At 35.0% G+C, this 20,851-nt stretch overlaps 1 protein-coding gene across 1 annotated transcript in view; it reads right to left on the reverse strand.

Annotated features, from left to right (window-relative positions):
• Positions 1 to 20,851, reverse strand: part of LOC133523708 (uncharacterized) — a 215,318-nt gene that overhangs the window by 133,000 nt on the left and 61,467 nt on the right. The gene's annotated exons all lie outside the window — the stretch shown is intronic.

The following is a 20,851-nucleotide window of genomic DNA, read 5'->3' on the forward strand; positions in this document are numbered from 1 at the left end:
ACTTGGTTATTAACCACTGGTGAACATAATTATGTGCCTAATGATTTACTTTTTATATAGATTATTCGCAGTTAGAAGCCGTCCGTTCTAGAGTAAACATAAGTACATTTTTTTACCTGCTGCAATTAAAATAATATTGTGGTACATAATATAAAAAAAAAAAACAATATCCGATACGTAAGTATACTCACTTAATACTCAAAACAAAAAATGAGAGCTACTGATGATGTCTCGTTCATTAAACAAAAGAATTCTGATTTGTATTATGTTATTATTATGCCATTTCGAATAATACCCATTGTTTACAAACATTCCAAGCAAACCTGTACTCGTTATCCCAGTAATCTAATCTATGTTTGAATCCTAAGCCAAGGTATTGTATTTAAAACGAGTGCTTTTTTACCTCGGTGAGAGGCTGCCAGCCTTGGCGCTGATATTTAGCTCACTTCCTACTCTGTCTCTAACAACGTCGCTATTATACTGCTGTCGTTGATATGCAGTCTATTAAGCCACTACGTATGTATGCATTGGTTATGTGTGTGAGTTATTAACATTGTTTAAACTGAGGTAAAACACGAATAAAATTGGAATATGTTTTGGTATTAGTTTTAAATGGCTTTGGGACACTAGTATACGCGAGCCAATAGGCCATTTACATTAAATTACCTACTTTGAGGCGTGTGCCTAAAGCATTACGTGTTTTTTGTATTGTTAATTTTTGATATTTTCAATAGTTAGTTGCAAAGCAATAAGGTAAGGGTAATTTATTTATGTGTAGAGCAAATATTTCAGTCATGGATGTTTTCAAAGTTATTAAATTACTTAAAGGTATAATATATTATATGTAATATCGGCAACTAAGTATTCATAACACAAGTCCTATTAAATCTAAGTATTATGTGACTTGGTCGATCCGTATATTATTCAAGCAATAACTGTATATCACTGCTGATCAAGAATCTATTTCATTTTATTGGGAAAAGGTAAACATTTGACCACAATCTCACCTGATGTTAAGTGCCGATGTAGTCTAGGAAAATACTTACTTAAAAGATGTAGGAAAATACTTACTTAAAAGGCTACCTTTCTACGGTGTTTAGGCTCATTTACTATAGCTCATAATCACATACAAGGACAACACATTCCAATCTCGTTCGCTCGCATCTTCACATGTTTTGTATGCATAGCATAATTGGAAAGAAATGCTGGCATGCGTTAATGACCGCTGTATGTGTACTATTACACCGTTTACGCTGTGTGAACATTGCTGGATGCGTTTTCTTAATGGCTTCATTTTCGAGGAAATTATTTATGCTAGCATAGCGACTTCTTATTAATATGTTAGATTCATATCTTTTAAGTAACACTGTTTCTACCAGACGGGCAGATCTCGTAAGTGTTTCGGTGAACCTAGTTTGATACGGAACACTTAAACTTGATATGCACCCTCTCGCTTATTGTTGTTCAAGTTTTATAGAAATAAGAGAAAGGAAAAATGAATTTGTGTATAATATACAAGCTAATGTTTCATAGACTAAGAAAATTTCTTAAGTTTTGCATATAATTATGTAATGGCAAAGATACAATGGTTGAGTAAGATGTGTAAAATCTACGACAATCTCGTGCTTCAAAATTAACAGGTAAACGAGATGGCGCTGTACAGCTCCGTACAATTTGCGGTAACTCTGATTGTCAAAGTTGACGTTTGACAATTTAGTAACCGCAAAGCATACGACGCAGTACAGCACCATCTGTTTTGGATATCAAACTAAGGGGCATATATTTTCTTAGACTTTACCTCTCTATTACAATCAATTTTCTTCGGTAATAGTGAAACTAAGAGAGCAATAGGTCGGCCGTTGAGCATCAGCTGATCGTTATTTGAATGGATTAGACTACCGTCATCTGACATCTCAAACCATTTTAAATAAGTTGACGTACCATCAGCGTTAGCCGTAAAAGCCATAATTTCTCTATGCAATTTCGCAGTTCACTGTACATTTTATTTATTACTAGTATGAATATAGGTGCATACGAAGTAAGGTCGTCCGAAGGCGTCGTTAGTTTTCCTTTGTCGCTTTCCAGCTTTATCTAAATAAAATCACACCCGGCAGTGCTTTCAAGTACTCAAGCTAGTAGATCCAGCACAACCACTTGTCATAGAAGGCTGTATGTAACTACGCAGGCATTTTTCATTATAAACCAGCCTGGATTGGCATGCAATGCCATTTGTTTATATAAGGCAAATGTTTCCTTACTAGCCCTTCCCTTCACAAGACAGAAAGTTAGTGGCTAAATAGTAAAAAAAAACAACAGATTGCACTCCGGGAGTGCCGGCAGATGTGAAAACTTGAATAAGTATTTACGTTGTGCATTTTTGATATTTTGGAATGGTTAGGGAATAATTTTGCATGAATTGCTTTAACTATCAGTATAAAAGTACTGATAGTACTTTATGTGGTAAAATACAATATTCATTTGCTATCGTACAAAAACATGACAATTTATAGTACATTAAAAATGTAACACTTCAGAACGATTACATTAAAAAGTTTATCTCTCAGAAAAATCAACATCCATCCATAATTTCAACGACTCTACTCTACTGGCTTCAATGACATTGTAACAGTTTTTCGATCAGAACCCCAGGTGTAAATTTATTCGATAGCGTGATGTGTCGTACGCGTTTGCGTTAAGTCTCATTTTGTATGGGATTTAGAAACAACGAGCCAAGCGGGACGTTTTGGAAACTCAAAGTCACATATAAAATGAGATTTAAAACAAACACGTACGTCACGTTTCGCTATCGAATAAATGTACACTATGGGTACCAGATCACGTGTCCGTCTTACGAGTTTTCAATCTATAGAATCTGTCGGTCACGTGACCTGTCGTGAGTTTAACATTTTATCCCCATTACAAAAAGTGCACAGCGTCGCTAAAGAAGTTTTCACTTCAAAAATTATATAAAATTTTAATAATTAGGACCAAATTGACACAGGTAATATTATTTATTTTTAGGAAAATAGATTCATTACATTGTGATACAAACACTCAAATTTATTTAATTTAATTATATTTCTAGATTGTATTTCTTTTTATTCAAAAAAATTACGCGTGTGACTTACGATCTCTCTTGTGACCTCCGGAGGTCGCAAGTTCAAACCCCGGTACCAATGAGTTTTCGGGACTTATTTACAAAATATCATTTGATATTTACCGGTCGCTTTTCGGTGAAGGAAAACATCGTGAGGAAACCGGACTAATCCCAACAAGGCCTAGTTTACCCTTGAGTTTGGAAGGTCAGATGGCAGTCGCTTTCGTAAAAACTAGTGCCTACGCCAAATCTTGGGATTAGTTGTCAAGCGGACCCCATGCGCCTCAGGCTGCTGGGACAACGCGAGGAAGAAGAAGAAGAATAAAAAAATAATACCCTCCGCTGGTCATAATTTATTTAGTTACTGAATCATATACAATTTTTAAACAATGATATTCGTTTTTAGGGTTCCGTAGTCAACTAGGAACCCCTATAGTTTCGCCATGTCCGTCTGTCTGTCTGTCTGTCTGTCTGTCTGTTTGTCCGAGGCTTTGCTCCGTGGCCGTTAGTGCTAGAAAGCTGAAATTTGGCATGGATATATAAATCAATAAAGCCGACAAAGTCGTACGATAAAATCAAAAAAAATTTTTTTTTTTAGGGTACCTCCCCTACACGTAAAGTGGGGGTGAAATTTTTTTTTCGCTTTTACCGTATAGTGTGGGGTATCGTTGGAAAGGTCTTTCTTCAAAACTAATAGGGGTTTTCAAGAAACATTTTTTGATAAAGTGAATATATTCGGAGATAATCGCTCCGAAAGAAAAAAAAGTCCCCCCCCCTCTAACTTTTGAACCATAGGTCCAAAAAATATGAAAAAAATCGTGGAAGTAGAGCTTAAGAAAGACATTAAATGAAAACTATAGCGGACATGATCAGTTTAGCTGTTTTTGAGTTATCGCAAAAAGTTTTCCCTTCATAGTAAAAAGACTTACTTTAATTTCGACGACCGGTTTGGCCTAGTGGGTAGTGACCCTGCCTACGAAGCTGATGGTCCCGGGTTCAAATCCTGGTAAGGGCATTTATTCGTGTGATGAGCATGGAAATTTGTTCCTGAGTCATGGGTGTTTTCTATGTATTTAAGTATTTATAAATATTTATATATTATATATATCGTTGTCTAAGTATCCTCAACACAAGCCTTATTGAGCTTACTGTGGGACTTAGTCAATTTGTGTAATAATGTCCTATAATATTTATTTATTTATTTATTTATTTAATTAGGTACTGATTATGCAAATTTGCCTATTTGTTTAACTCGGGTGAAAGGTACCGTTTCATCCCTTGGTTAACAATTTACTATACTTTAAGCTCCAGTTTAGCTTATTTTGACGGAAGAGTAACTACAGAACCCTACACTGAGCGTGGCCCGACATGCTCTTGGCCGTTTATTATTTCTTAATATACAATACACATACTTACACGTTGTTAGTAGGTAGTTGTAGATTCATCAATTACCTGTAAATAGAAGGAATCGGTTATTACAATAGTTAAGTGTCCAATAGTGTTAAAACTCGCGTAATCCAGTAACCCTAAAACCTAACCCTTATTCCGTATCCTCTACTGTCGGTGTCGGCGCTTAAAAACGACTTACGAAGTTTTTTATAAAACGACGTTTATTGCCAAAAGGATGTACACATCTCCTAACTTTATGTCTTTAAAAAAAGGTTCACAATTGCATACATATTTTTGAAGTCGGCTACATTGGTGTAAACTTTCCCGAGCGCCACAGTGGCCAGGTTGCAGCGCAATTAGTGGCCATTATAGAGTATTATAGAATTTTATGGGATAAGTCACCATGCCGCGGAATGAGGGGTAGGCTTTATTATTATGGAGACATGATGGACTTCGCGGTACACTAGGAATGGAAACGGGTCAATTTGTGGAAGGGGCTTAGCATAATTATGGTAGTTCGATAGTAGGTACTTGTAGCAACTGTCTTTCTATTTTACGCTACACACTATAAGCTCATTTCGATTTTCACATAGCAACGCATCTCCATATTAACCTTGAAACCTATTATGAAATAATGAATCCGTTTTTTTACTACATTTGGCCAAATTAACTAGATTCCAGTCAGATTTTGTTAATTTAGAACAAGAACCCAAAGCCCACTTTAATAGATGAGATTAAATTGCTAGTTTATATTTTACTATTGAAGGTTTCGAATATTGTGCAAATAAGATGAAATAATAGATTTCTGTAACAACTTTGGATAGGTATGAAATAGATATATCGTAAGAAACTTACGTATCGTTCACAAATAAACATCTGTCCCAAGAAGATACCAAAAAAAACGGCTTTTTTTATGGAAAATATGGTACTTACCTCGTAATTAATCCCAAAGGTGTGTAGGTATTTCCAAATTTATATATGTCATTATTTTGTTCTATACGCCAATAATAAACCAAAAAGTTTATTGTTTTAAAACTATCATTTTTTTTTGACACAGGCAGCTTATACTCATCGAGACAGTTCTAAAAACCAAACACAATTAGGTTGCGCTGTTTCATCACATAGTTCCTACGGTCATCTCCTGTCTCCATAATATTGCATTGTCACCCGACTTACATATTTATGCAAATTTTTAGGTTCAATCGGAAATCAGGAAGTGAGCCAAATTTAGCTTCCAAGATTTGACCCACAATCCAACTAACATACTAACAGGGCAAGTTAAATAAAAGCTTATAATAACATAATTATTTATAGCCAGAGCTTTGAGAACTTGTTTAATATTTCATTTTTAAATGAATTACAAAACTTCATGCTACCAACAAAAACTATACTTATTGCGTATGTTAATAAGGCTTTGAGATCATTAGTAGGCAAGCAATAAGTACCTACTCAACTTCGAATAAAATTGCATCCGCTTACGAGTAGGTGCGCGGTTGCGGAATCATCTACCAAAGTGCCAACTTCATTTGTCTCACGAGAATTATCAAAGGAAAGCGAAAGCGTTTTTGCTCAACTTTTAATTGAGCTTGTCACCTTAAATTATTATTTAAGCGTCGACGAATGGCGTAAGACTTTCTTTGAGCTTACAATTGTTACACGCATTACGACAGGTTATAATCTCATTTATTTACAACGAACCATTGTGAAGGTCTGGGAACGCTGCGCACAAGTCTGAGCGCTCGCAAAAACCGATCCCGCTTTCATCTTGCTTTTGCTTTTCATTTGTTTTTCACACAAAGCCGCCTTTGTGACGCGGTTTTTACGTTTCGTGACTTTTGTTTCCGTGACTCGAACGGTTTGAAGTAAGTATTAGGCGTAAAAGTGTTGCTTGATATAATGAGGGCCATTCATTGGCGCAAAGTACACTCAATTTGATACAATTTCTTTAAAAATAACGAAGAAAGCGGGCTTTCCATTTTTATTCATTGCTGGGTTCGTAAAAGCATAAAAGAGATATAAAGGTAAAAGATATTTGGCAACGGATTTAAAACTTAAGCAAATAAGTAACACACATACACTGAATCTTGAATACTTATAATAATATCAATATTTCTAATGTATTATTTCAAGCTGACATTTTAGGTGTAACAACATATCGCCTCACTGGTGGTTGTTGGTTGCTAAGAAACTGATACTATAACATACCTTTACAGTACATATGGGGCTACTTTATAGCACTAGTGCGAGAAGTAGCATATTACGTTACTGTGTCGAACATTTAAAGGGCCATATGTACTGTAAAACGTTGTACGATACATGTGCGAATAGGTAATTCGCAACTCGTGTCGATTTAAAACACTCCCTTCGGTCGTGTTTTAATTTATCGCCACTCGTTTCGAATTTCCTATTTTTCGCACTTGTATCGTAATGTACTATTTTCTCTTTTTTTCATGATACAGGAGGCAAACGAGCAGACGGGTCACCCGATGGTAAGCGATTACTCTTGTAATTGATAACATAAAAATGTTTTTTTTGCTATGCGCGAATATTTAACAACACTCTGTCGTTACATTTCGCTTCACTACGGATCTAACGGATAATCACTTTCTACTTAAGTGCCCATTAATCACGGCTATTAAATGAAGACATGCTCGAAATAACAGTAAATGTCGTTTGCGTGAAGACAAATATGTCCATGTGTTTCTAATTTGTGTTGTGAGGTACCTAAGTACCACAGTTATCGAGTCGTGGTTTAGTACTGAAAAATCAAAAGGCAGCGAAAATGTAATACCTAAAGTTTATCTCACATCAGCATCTCACCCTAAGAGCCACTCCACAGCGTCGGCGTCTAGTGAGCGCTATGGAAAATGGCGTTGCTGCAAAGTTGCGTCAACGTTGCGTCGAGCAGCAGCCATAGAGTTGACTCGACGCTGACGCTAGTTTGGGGTGGCTCTAACCGATAGATAAATTTCACTTTTTCAGAGCCGCAAGCTAACCTTGCTGAGCCGTGAATACCAGCTAGGTTTTAAGGTTATAGAAGGTAGGTAGCTAACTAGCACAAGTTACTTAGTACCTAAGTAAAATAATGTATATGCATTTACAAATGTTAGTCCCTGAAATGTTTCCTAACTAGAACGTTCTATTTAACATCGATACTATTATTTAATGTCTGTGAAAGTACTGGAACTAAACGATAGGTGGAAACTAAGAAGCCATTTTAAACTAGGCTAAGTAGTAATATTGGTAATGTCTTTAACCATTCTCGGCAATAAATCTTAAGTCAAATATTTTGTCACGAGATTATAAAGGTCATGATTGTAGCAACACCACGCACAATGCGCAAGATTTCTATCATGGTTGGTTCTGAAATTTCATTTCATCATAGCCTGTCAACAAAAGGGAATTGAAAATCTTGGTAACTAACTATTCAATACATATATCCCCTGAGTGGATTTCAAGGTCCCCTGTTGGAGATTTATGTTTTCCAATAAAAAATATCGTCGCCGTAGAGCGAAAATTAAGTCACCAAATCACAAAATGGCCTAAATTGACTTATATATGTCATCAAAATCGCATTTTTTTTTCTCCAAATTTCAGTCTTATTGCGGTAGCAATAGCGATCATAGTTTCAATTTTACAAAGTTAAAGAAGTAACTAAAAACTCACTTCGGATTCAATATTATAGTCGAAAAATACCTAATTCCGTCATACATTTTTAAACTTCTTGTAACTTATTTATGAGCGTACCTAAGTCAATTTAGTTGTTTTTTCCCTAAGTATTACTAAACTATTTAACCACGAAGAACCTCATTCAAAAAGTCACTTAATTTACTTAGTTACTTATTAAATACCGGTTATGTCAAAAGTGTGAAAGCGAAAATTAACTAACTCTATTTAGTTATTTTTTATTCATAGTTGTAAGGCAATGTACATCATTTAACCAAAGCGATAATTAATTAAACAGTTTTAATGAGTCTTACCCTACAAACAAATATACAATACAATAACTAATCATATTTAATTAATTTTACAATAAAGACTGTACTGTACGCCGACGTGATTTGATTAAAATTCGCTCGCAAGTTAGTGACTTTTCGCTCAGTGCCGCAGGCCCCCGCAACCGATACCGACCGCTGCGCTGTGGCGTATGAGCCGTCAGTGATACGTGTAGTTACTATTTTCTGCACGGCACTTCTTGCCGCATAAGTCGCATGTATGTGTATGTTGTGCCTCTAGATATGAGACCACTCCACGAGCGCGACGCCTGTTCCTTTTATGCCTCAAGTTTTCCAGCCACACGTCGTCGTGCTTCTTCACTCCCACACATAGGTCTCTACACCACTCGGGTCTCAATGCAGCACGTTCTTCCCAGTCGCCGGTATCGATGCCAAAGCATTCCATGTCACGCTTGCAGGAGTCTCTAAATCTTAACATCGGGCGCCCCACTAGGTCTTTTCGCATTATTTGCTATCTGACCCATTAGCACTTGGCGTGGCACCCTTTCTGGATCCATATGGTGTACATGACCGAGCCAACGCAGTCTCTTCTGTTTGAGCATCGCCGTAATGCTGGTGATGCCTGACTTTTCAAGAACTGCTTCATTTGTCATCTTATCCCTCCAGGTCACTCCCAATATTAGTCTCAGGCAACGTTTCCACGTTTCCGAAGCGTATAAAAGGGTACTGAGTACGCACGACTGGTATACGAGGACTTTGGTGGCTATGGTGAGCTTATCATTTCTCCAAACGCGAGTGTGAAGACGTCCAAATGTACACGAGGCTTTGCCTATTCGAGAAGCTATTTCCTTGCCGCTAGAAAGCGTAGATGTTGTTGTGGAACCGAGGTAGCAAAAATGATCAACCACTTGCAAAACAGAACCATTAAGCAGAAAGCTAGGCTTCCTATCTGTGCCCTGCACCATGACCACTGTTTTCTTGGTATTGACACTCATGGAAATAGCTGGCAAGCCTGGCTAAACTTATCAATTAGCACCTGAAGATCCCCCTCTGAGTCGGCAACAAGTACAGCGTCATTCATCTGCATACAAAAGTTCTCTGGCAAATAGATCATCACGTCTTGTAGTTAATTTTAATTTTGCACTCCGACGTCGCAATCCCTGAATGTCAAATGAAAATCCCTGAATGAAATATATCAAAGAGAGTTGGTGCCAGCACACAGTCCTGCCTTACACCGCGGTTGACGCCGAAGGTTTCCGACGTTTCACCATCGAACACTACCAAAGCACGCATGTTTTCGTGAAAATATTTCACTATGGAAAGTAGAGTAGGCGGACATCCGACCTTACACAACACTTCGTAAAGACCATTTCGACTCACTGTGTCGAATGCCTTGTTCAAATCTACAAAGGCCATGTAAAATGGGACACGATGTTCGCGGCACTTCTCCTGAAGCTGACGAAGAGTGAATATCATGTCGCTTGTCGACCGTCCACCGCGAAATCCGCACTGAGTTTCAGGGTAAATACGCATCGCTAAGGCTTCAAGCTTTTTTAAAACCACCTTTGCAAAAGCTTTACCCGCAATACTCAGTAGGGATATGCCTCTATAACTATTGCAGTCCCCGCGATCTCCTTTTCCTTTGTATAGAGTGACGATGTCTGCATCCCTCATGTCCTGTGGCACCGTGCCCTCGGTCCAACAACGCTGAAGGAGAGCGTACAGGGAGCGAGACACACAACCAAGTCGAATTAGTTCGGCAGGCAAATTATCACGACCAGTACTATATCCTTATCTTTGACCAGTATGAAAAGGAGCTGGAGAGAGTCGATCGATTCAAATATCTAGGTCACATTATCACTAGTGACCTAAAGGACGATAGTGATATTGAGAGGGAACGTAGGGCGTTGGCTGTTCGGGGGAATATGCTGGCTTGCAGGTTCGCGCATTGTACAGGGGAAGTTAAGAAAACTTTGTTTAAATCCTTCAGTCAATCGTTTTACACCAGCGGCATGTGGGTTAGTTATACTCAGGGAGCACGCTGAGTGCTACGAGTCCTCTATAATAACATGTTTAGGGTCCTGATGGGACTTCCTAGATTCTGCAGCGCATCTGGCATGTTTGCCGACGCCCACGTAGAGGATTTCCACGCCATAATGCACAAAAGAATCATGTCCATAAGAAGCAGAATCCAGGGTAGTCCCAACAGCATACTAAGTATGTTAGCGAATAGGCCAGACAGTCTTTTGCAAAGACATTGGATGTCCGCATTAATAAACCCCCATTCTGGGTTTGTTTATTATTAAAATTAAAATTTTGTAGCCGTTTTATTTTTATTTTTAGTGTTTTTTTTTGTACAAGTAGTAAATAACTATAGCTTATAAGATACTCAAATTAACAAATGTGGACCACTTTGTCTGAATAAAGAAATTATTTATTTATTATTAAATATTAAGCAGTATCCAAAGAAATATTATAGTTAGTAGTTTTTAATTAACACGTATTTTCACTTTATCATAGCAGTCATAATTCAACTAACTTCACTTAGTCAAATATAGACGCACTAAAATGTGGGCAAATAATCATTAACTTCGTTCAAAAAATCACTAAGTTATAATTAAGGTGTAATATTTAAGGGCAAAAATTAATTATCGCCTATAGCTCCTAAATCGTTAGTGTGAATAATATAAGTCCATTTTGAGCTCAAAGAATAGCAGTTTCCAATGAATAAACACATATAAAACCACAATTTCATCTTAAGATAATTTCAGTAAAATAAAAATTAATTATTATTTTTTTAAACCCTCATAACTCAAAATGACTAATGAACGATTTGGTGACTTTTCGCTCTACGGCGACGATATCTACAGAATAGGACATTAATTGACTAAACAGTTATCGACATTACTATCAATATTACGTTTAACTAATGTACCTAATTTTCTTAGCACTTATTATCGTCACGATTCGAAAAGATACACCAAATATTAGGTCTATGGTATCGTATCTAGAACTAATATATGACGTATCTTAAAGTTCGAATCGGGCCATAAAAATAAACTGAATACTAAACGGACGTATTCAATTGTCACCATCTGCTCTGAAACATGTATAATTGACAAATGGCACATGTAATACGTTTTTACAAGCTTTTTATTAACTTGCAATGTACCTATGTACGGGTCAAATCTTGCAAGTTATATTTGACCCACTTCCTGGTTTCCGATGAAGCTGAAAATTTACGTACATGTGTAAGTACGGTGACAACGCAATATTATGGTACCATCGAGCTGATCTGATGATGAAGACAGGAGGTGCCATAGGAACTCTGTGATAAAACAACGCAACCTTATTGTGTCTGGGGTTTTTAGAATTGTCTCGGTGGGTATTAGTCTGCTGGTAGGATGAGGTAGGATGGGTCTGCTTGTGGAAAGAAAAGTACAGTCAGCTGTAATAGCTTGTACCAAAAATGAATTTTTTGCAAAAAACTTATTAAATTATTATTTGGTATCCTATATCAAGTAGATACTCGTAATAATCTTGCCTGTGCTTATAAATAAAATAAAAGTGGTTAAAAATCAAGCATTGTGATATTGTTTGTTTAATAATTTGTAAGGTCGTTTGTATTTATATATTTACCAAAAGCAACATTAAGGATCGATAAATAACCGATTTCGTTACAATAGAGCAGTTAAATGTTTAATAACAGACTCGGTTTCGAAACGCGACCTTTAGAGATTGCTTTGTTCACATTAGATTAATTGATAATTGCACTGAATGCAAATTATAATAGACTACGTACGCCCGTGGCAATTAAAAATATAAATGATTGGTGCATTGTTGGCAAACGAAGATTGAAATGTGTGCTACTAAATAGACATAAAGATTTATGCGTAGATACCAATTAAGGTATCGTATTAACTAATACTGGCATTTCAAAGCAAGTTGCTAATAACAGTGAGGCCTAAGGCTGCAGTATCTACGGGTGGTCATAGAAACCGCGGAATACCTGAGGCCTGAAAAGTAGACCAAAGTCAAGTGCGGTTGTTTTTTTTTTTAAACCTGTTTGTGTTGTGTACCTCACCGTAGGGTCAAAACTACTCAGATGTTAATAATAAGGTGTTTATCTATTCGTATTCATGACCCAGATTATATAAAAGGGTTTACCTTACAAGTAGGTAAGAAAAATATCGCAGTGGGGTTGCAGTTTTTCCAACCTGTTACTTGTTAAGGTCAGGTTAAACAAGTTTAATGTAAAAAAAGATATATACCTATACAAGTTTAACTTCAATGTAATGAGTACCTATCAAAACTTATTTGTACAGGCGACTACTTAACGAAAACGATTCTAGATACCCTGACTCGATGGTCTCACAATAATACCTATTACATTGTTTTTTAATGTAATTATAATCGAGGAACTCATGGGTGATTTTGACATTATAACAAACAGGCGAAGTGAAATAAAAGCCTATAATTAGATTGGGATTTATAGTGATAAATAGGCCTTTAGGCCTACCGTCCTAAAACCTGATTCGTGTTTCAGCTTAACAATAATTTCTGGGCAATGCGTGCAGCGCTGTTACAAAATACTATCTTGATATGCCTTTACAACGTCGGTTTCGACATTTGGCTTAACTCCACAAAATGCATATAAATTCTAAGGCGTTCACCGCTTTGCGATGCATTCTGACAAAATTAATTAATCTTTAAATAACAATAAAATCATTTCCAGGCCTACGCGTAACCCAAGGACAGCAGTGAAGGGCCCATCTTTAGCAGCTCCAAATCTATTCACAAATATTGTAAGTGAACCTTAAGACACTGGCAAGTAAGCTTAGAATACAATGTTTTCAAACAACGTAATGGCAACAATAATTTGCAATTTGCTTTTGAATTCAATCGACTATGAGATAAAGTTCAAATTGCAATATCAACAGCAACGTTATACATGCATCCTCAAAAGCCAAGACTTGGTAAGGCATGCGCCCGGGCACAAATGCCATGCTCTACTCCACCCGTAACGATATTTGAAATGTCAAAATCGTGATTTTTGTCGAGAAATGTTTCGCAAACCATGTGCAATGTATGAAACCTAATACCTTACATTCCAGATAGTCAATAAAACGATAATGGATCACATAATGCCAGAAGGAATGATACTTAACGCGTTTTTCCGAGAGATAAAGTTAAGATTCAAGATTTTACGATGTCAATCGCATAGCTACGTCGCTAAATGAAAAGTTTCTACATACACTGGGCAACGTTACGAGCAGAGCCTCCTGACTGATTAATTATACTTTAAAACATTCATCAGAATTCAGGTAAAAAGTAGTATACCTACATATAATGGTGATGATTTTAGTTGAATTGTATATATAATAGTAAAACTGCAATTGAGTCAATTCTCCAGGGTCCATTATGACAGGTACATAAAACAGTTTTCATTACAAGATACAATCATTCGGTTAACTAACAACAACAACAAATGAAATGTAAAGTTTCTAAAATGTTTTCTAACCACACTACGAGTATATGTCTCGAAAAAGATATGTAACATACCATCTAGAAAAACAACATGCAGTTAACGTTCTTAATTCAACAAATTCATGCCGTATGCTTGTTTGCCACCCTCGTGGTATAAAAAAATGTAAGTTTCATCAAAATACAATTACAGAGTTGATTTCGATGAGATTTAATCGTTGCAGACTCTAAATGCCAATAGTTTGAGTAGGAGTAGGTAAAGCTTGTTCTAAATAAAACCAATTAATTCAAAACATAAGTATAATACTTATAATGGTACTTAATTTTAAAATTGCGGTAAAAATTGAATTCGTTGGAGGAGACAGTGTAATCTCCAATTTAATGCCATAAAAGCAGTTTCATGGTCCAGAAAGCGTACCAATTTATGATGAGCTACTTCAGAAATCACTGCCATTACAATTGGAAGGTCTTTTGCATGTTTGTGAATATCCATTATAAGAGGCTCCATGGTTACGCGTGTTTCGGTTGGAGCGAAGGGTTTACAGTACTGGTTGGTTTGATAGAAATATTTGGATCGAGAATTTCGATCGGTCACGGTTGACCTCGACTTGCGGAAGAAAGGTAACAATGACAAGGTCCAATTACTTCTTTTGTTTCTTTAACTCTGATAGCCATTAAATGTTTTATTTATTTTATTTGTTTTTGCTATATCATATACAAAATACTACATGTGCAATACCTGTTTTATTGGACAAGATCCACTTGGAAATTGTAAAAATAAATTTAAATCAAATTCCATATATGTAAGCGTGTAAGTAAGACATATTTATTAAATTATAAATAGATATAGGTAGGTATTATAAATAGGTATCGCATGAGTCATCGCTTTAATAAAAAAACTTACAAGAGAATAACTATTGGATTTTATACGTTTGGTCACTTTTTCCTATAAAACATGGTAAAGAGTTTTGTTACATTGCAAGCTCGTATAAAAGTAGATTAAAATACATAACTAGCTAAAAAAATACAAAGATATTGCAAAATGCAAAATTAACATCTCTAAAAGGAACTTAAATCCTACCAGATGGACAGACTTGAGATGATTCCTAAATTTGTATTTTGCGCCAAAAAATAAATAATATGTAGGAAGATCTACTTGAATTCAGAACTAACGTTTAAACATTACATAGGTACATTTCTGTATCCACTTTGCATTAAACGGCAAAACAGTGTCATGAGTCAAGGTAAATTCCAGAGCGATGTCACTTCAAATGTTAGTCCTTCGCCGTTCACCAATAAAACGTACCTATAGTCAGACAAGACAAATATATGTATACATTTTTCGCCTTATTGCAATAGAAAAAGGTGCAAAATTATGGACATGGCTGTACAAGGCTCGCAAAAACAGAATGATTAGCGATCTCGTCTAAATGAGTCAGTCACGACGCGAGTACAAAGGATATCGAAACTATGCGAGTGTAAGGATCTAGAAAGTACGGACGTAGCTATTTCTTGGGTTTCAAAATACACTTAAAAACAATTATGTATATTGTCTTATTTTGAAAGATTATGGAGGGTAAGTTGAGTTAAATTATAAATAATGCTGAATTTAAAAAAATTAGGTACACAACTACATAATTTTTTGGCTTTGAATCTATGTTTAGAATTTAAAAGGCAAAGGAAGAACAAATGACTAAACAAGGTTTGCATTTAGTACCAACAAAATTCATTGATCGATTGCATCCAATTGTAATGAAATAGGTACTTAAATAGTTGACAGTTTCCATAAACTTTATAAAGATTAAACCATTTGAATAATAAATCCTTGATAAAGTAAATGTGATCTGAAGCCTCTTATACTAGTTTTTTCTTGAATGTACCTTGAATGCAAAACCACATTGAAAATCTTTTTTTTTTTAATTTCAAGTTTGGAGTTTGTTTAACGGTAAACAATGAAGGTAAATCCGTGTTTGTGTGTCTCAAGTCTCAAATTTGTTGAGCTAAATTTTCCGTAACGGTCCGTACCCCAAAGTTGTACATAAACCAAATTAGCATTATACGCAAACCAGACTCAATGTTATTTGTGACCAAATTGCCTCAAATCGTGAAGTCACGAAATAAAAAAACTTGTAGGTTTAATGTCACATGTAACCTTGGTAGTTACCTTATTTTTAGCAATTGACTGTGGACATTTAACTTTCCAAACGATACGATGAAGAGTTATGGCTCTTTTTTGCAAATATATCTAGAACATGGCCGATTACTGTAATCGGTGTAATTTGTAGAGGTAATGTAAGCTTTATTTGATCACATCTATAAATAGATTTACTTAGTTATAGTTAGAGGTAACATGTGAAAAACATTGCGTTGATTGCTCTATTAGATATATTAGCACACGCTTCAATAGTCCGATTCAAAAATTCGTATTGGTTTCTAAAAATATATATACCTCCTTAGTTATTGATTTCCTGATAATGGGCTAATTTAGGTGGTTGCCTAATATAAATTCTCACATATTGTTAGAATCGCTACTTAGTAATTTTAGTTGTTTCAATTACAAACTGTATTTACTATTCCAATATAATGTCTATATTTATATGTTTTTCACGCCACTGTTCGGAAATGTGGCAATAGATGGTCTAAAACATCACACATGGCGCATGTAACTCCTCTGGAGTTGCAGGCGTACATAGGCTACGGAGACTGCTTACCATCAGGCGGGCCGTATGCTTGTTTGCCACCGACGTAGTATAAAAAATAAAAAAAACCAAGCTGAAAAGTAGGCAATAGCTGTAGCACCTGAACCAACACTACTACCATTATGTTTCATTGTTATCATCATCTGTCATTGGTGATCATTGTTATCATCATCTGTCATTGGTGACGGCAAAAGGTCTTTTTTGGCCCAACTTTTTCCTTCAAAAATAAAATTAGGTTATTTATAGGACCAATTTCAAAACCACTTAAGGCGTTTTTACTTTTGTAGCTGTTTGTGTTTTTTTTAGCATAAACGCTTCTAAGTTTAGAGTCGGTTCGAGGCAAACAACAGAAAAATGCCTCTTATCTTAAAAGTGATAAAGAAGTAAAAAAAGCCGCGGTCGGAAAATACTTACTGAATTCGTTAGTGTTAAAATACAAGAAATATGTATCTATCTACGCTATAAAAATGAGTTCTTCTAGTGAAGAAAATATAAAAGTTGCTGGCAAAAATACATCGCTTTCTTTCAACAATTGTCCTCACGCCAATATAAATATTAATTTATATTAAAGTATATGTAATGCCTCGGCCGGAAACGCTAAAGATGGACTCGTATTATTTGACTCAAACTCACCTCCTCCTACAATGTACTATATATTAAATTTTACAAGATAAACCAAAACAAATATAAAATACTCGCACATTATCACTCTATCAATATCATATACGTAACTCAGTAGAATTCATATTGTTTAAGTAACATACACGCCTACACAAGTGTATGAAGAACATTTACTAAACTAAACTTAAAAACTAGATCTAAAATAAATAAAAATTTATTTTAAAATGGAAGTAAACAAAAATTAACTATAAATTAGGCCGATAAATAATTAGTTACCTTATTACTCAACTATACCATAGTAAGTATTAACGGCCCGATTCGAACTTTAAGTTACGTCAAATATCAGGTCCAGATACGATATGGATCGGATATGTCAGTGTCGAAAGTAACGTATTTGTTTCAAAAAACGTCCGATCCCTATCGTATATATAATATTTGACGTATCTTAAATTTTGTATCGGGTCGTAAGTATAGATTAGATACCTACCTATTTCGTCTCGTGTCTCGGTACATTCCAATTTATACCTAAATATATTCTGTCTTCAAAGATTGATACACGTTCCATTTATTATTTTGACAACATGCCTAGTATCCAAATCTAGTCTATTCTCAATCTTTCCAGTACATATATTTATCACTGCCAAAACTAGCTTCTAGTATTGAAACAAATGGTGACTACAGAACGCGTGGCACGCGAGCTCCTTGTCTTAACCTTGGATCGTTTTCTTCTTTTTGATCATTTTATATTTCTATAATGATACACTTAACTCAATAACCGATATTATCGTCAAATTGCCAATGCGTGTTTTCGAATTTTATAGACGATTTTTTACGATTGCTTTGACTTAATTTACTTTGACAAAGAAATCGCTTGAGCTTATAAATCATTTGTTTTTCTTACAAATTACGATCATTGTAAATTAGTATTGTTGATCTAGGTTTAATACTACTTGACATTAATAGATTTACAAATGTAGGTCGTAAGTGACCCACTGAAATATATTAACATATTTATGTAGGTAATGAGATGCACAAAAAGTAGGTACAAATTTTACATCATAAACATCGACATAGACAAACTTGACTATATATTTACGGTATATATTGTGTAACCGTAGGTCAACACATTATATTAAGTACTTTTTCTCTTTTGCGGTTTCGAATAAGAAAAGTTGTATTCCATGTATTGTTGTGATACGGATATTTTATTTTATCGCTAAAGACATTTAGTGTTTAGGGTTCATCTGGACACTTAATCATAATTATTTGGACAAGCAAAATATGCGAGTATCCTCAAAATTGTGCGATGCTTGACTAGAAAAACACAATTTTGCATTAATTCGTCACGCGCAAAGTTGACGACCACGCGAAACTTTAGCAAATATTGAGAAAAAATTACCATTGAATTTAAAAGTCGCAAGCGATGAAGCGGGGTGAAAAGCTTTCTATGTACCCATTGACGCGATGAAAGTACCTTTTGTGATCTTGGTAGCTCACTGTGACAAAAAATTATAATAAAAAATAAATAAATAAAATAAAAATCATTTATTTCGGACAAGATCCATAATACAAAAACACAAAACAACAAACAATAAAAAAATCCATATTTTTTTTTTTTTTTTTTATCTTTATTAAAGAGCTTTGTCACTGTTGTGACGATGTCGCTCTGTGCGTATACAAACATGTGAATGTGAAAAATCCATATAAATTACAAAAAATAAAATTAAAATATGAATTACATTAAATTAAAAATACGGATAAATTAAATTAACATTATTCATTACATCAAATCAAAATTATCAATTGAATTACATTAAAATTATCAATTAAATTAAATTAAAATTATCAATTACATATAAAATATAATATAATAGCCACATCATTTTAGCTAATGATCTTGTATTAAAAGTTTTGTTTGATTTAGAAAGTAGTCTAGATTTATGTATTTTTACGTAATCGTTCTCAACATATTTTTAGAAATATAATCGTTGAATGACAATATAATATTGTTGTTCTATTAAGATGGTTTGATGATGGTGACGAAAAGCATATGAGTGTGAACAAAGGAAAACAGTGTTCCAAATCTCAAAAAATATTTGACTGAAATTAGTGACAAATAGTCTAGTAAAAAAGCGACGCAAATTACCATTACAGACCCATTTGAGCATTTTCTGCTTATTAAACAAAACGATTGTGTTCTTAAAGTTAACACTGCATAACAAGAAGGAGATGAATAGCCCTGGAAGTAGATTCCTACGTATAATTTCCCACTTTCTACATCGTAATTCAATATAGCAGCTTCATTCATGTGTGGAAGTCAGAATGCTGCAGAGCTAGAGAAGCGACAAAGTATATGAGGAACAAATTATATTTAATTTCTTGAGTGTCCGTGTCTAAATATAGCAAGAAACACTTTTAATTACTAATTTCTTACGTTTGGACAAAATCGTCGCTCATACTTTTACATTTTAGTTTTGCTGTCAGTAACTACAAATGGTTTCCAGAATATACGACAATAGGATCATCAAGCACCGGTATGATTAGATAAACGAAGTTGATGTACACAACAACAGAGTACAACACAGTGGGGACAATGCCACGGAACCATGGTCCGGTGCTCTCATCTGTACAGCAACAAACTTTTTTGTAGCTTATTTCTAGGAGAACAAGATTCAAAATTGTGTACATATTTTTATTTGCCGCACAAGGTCCAATGCAGATACCGGAGGATGTCCGTTCTTCGCCGATAATATTTATGGGAACTCTTGATACAAAACACTTATAAGAACTTCCGATTTTTTTGACAAGGACTTTTCCTTGAATATCTTGTTTATTAGATAAAGTTATTCTACGGTTATTGTTTTAGTTTATTGATCAGTAATATCGTTTTTAATAGTTGCGGTAAAGATAATCTCAAATAATGAAGGAAAATGTTTAGAATGATAATGGTTTTCTTTCATGTGGGCAGGGGCCTATGAAGCAAATGGTCCCGGGTTCAAATCCTGGTAAGGGCATTTATTCGTGTGATGAACATGGATATTTGGTCCTGAGTCATGGGTGTTTTCTATGTATTCAAGTATTTATAAATATTTATATATTATATATATCGTTGTCTAAGTACCCTCAACTCAAGCCTTATTGAGCTTACTGTGGGACTTAGTCAATTTGTGTAATAATGTCCTATAAATTTTTTTTATGTATTACATATACTTAATGTCAGCAGCGAACTACTACGCGAGTTCGAAAGCATCAAAAGTATGTTTCACTCAGATGTTATAAGTTATAAGTACATATTATGTAAGTAACCATTACAGGTCGAAGGTACAATGTCCCTTATACCAAAGGTTAAGTAGATCGTGTTGTAAACCTCACATAAGAAATATCGCTACATAGGTACAACCGCTTCTGTTCTGTGTAAATTAGAGGCGGATATCCGACACTTACGGAGAACTAAAAAATTGCGTTTTAGCAGAGATATGGTTATGCAGTTAATTATATGGGATTTCTAGTGGATAGAACTACCAAACAAGGATGTTCATTTTTTCCACCATCTTTATCAGACGACCTTAAAATGTGTTTTGATGTTTCTTCTTAGTTATTATGTT

This window comes from Cydia pomonella, chromosome 12 (assembly GCF_033807575.1).
Source record: "Cydia pomonella isolate Wapato2018A chromosome 12, ilCydPomo1, whole genome shotgun sequence".
Classification (NCBI taxonomy): Eukaryota; Metazoa; Arthropoda; class Insecta; order Lepidoptera; family Tortricidae; genus Cydia; species Cydia pomonella.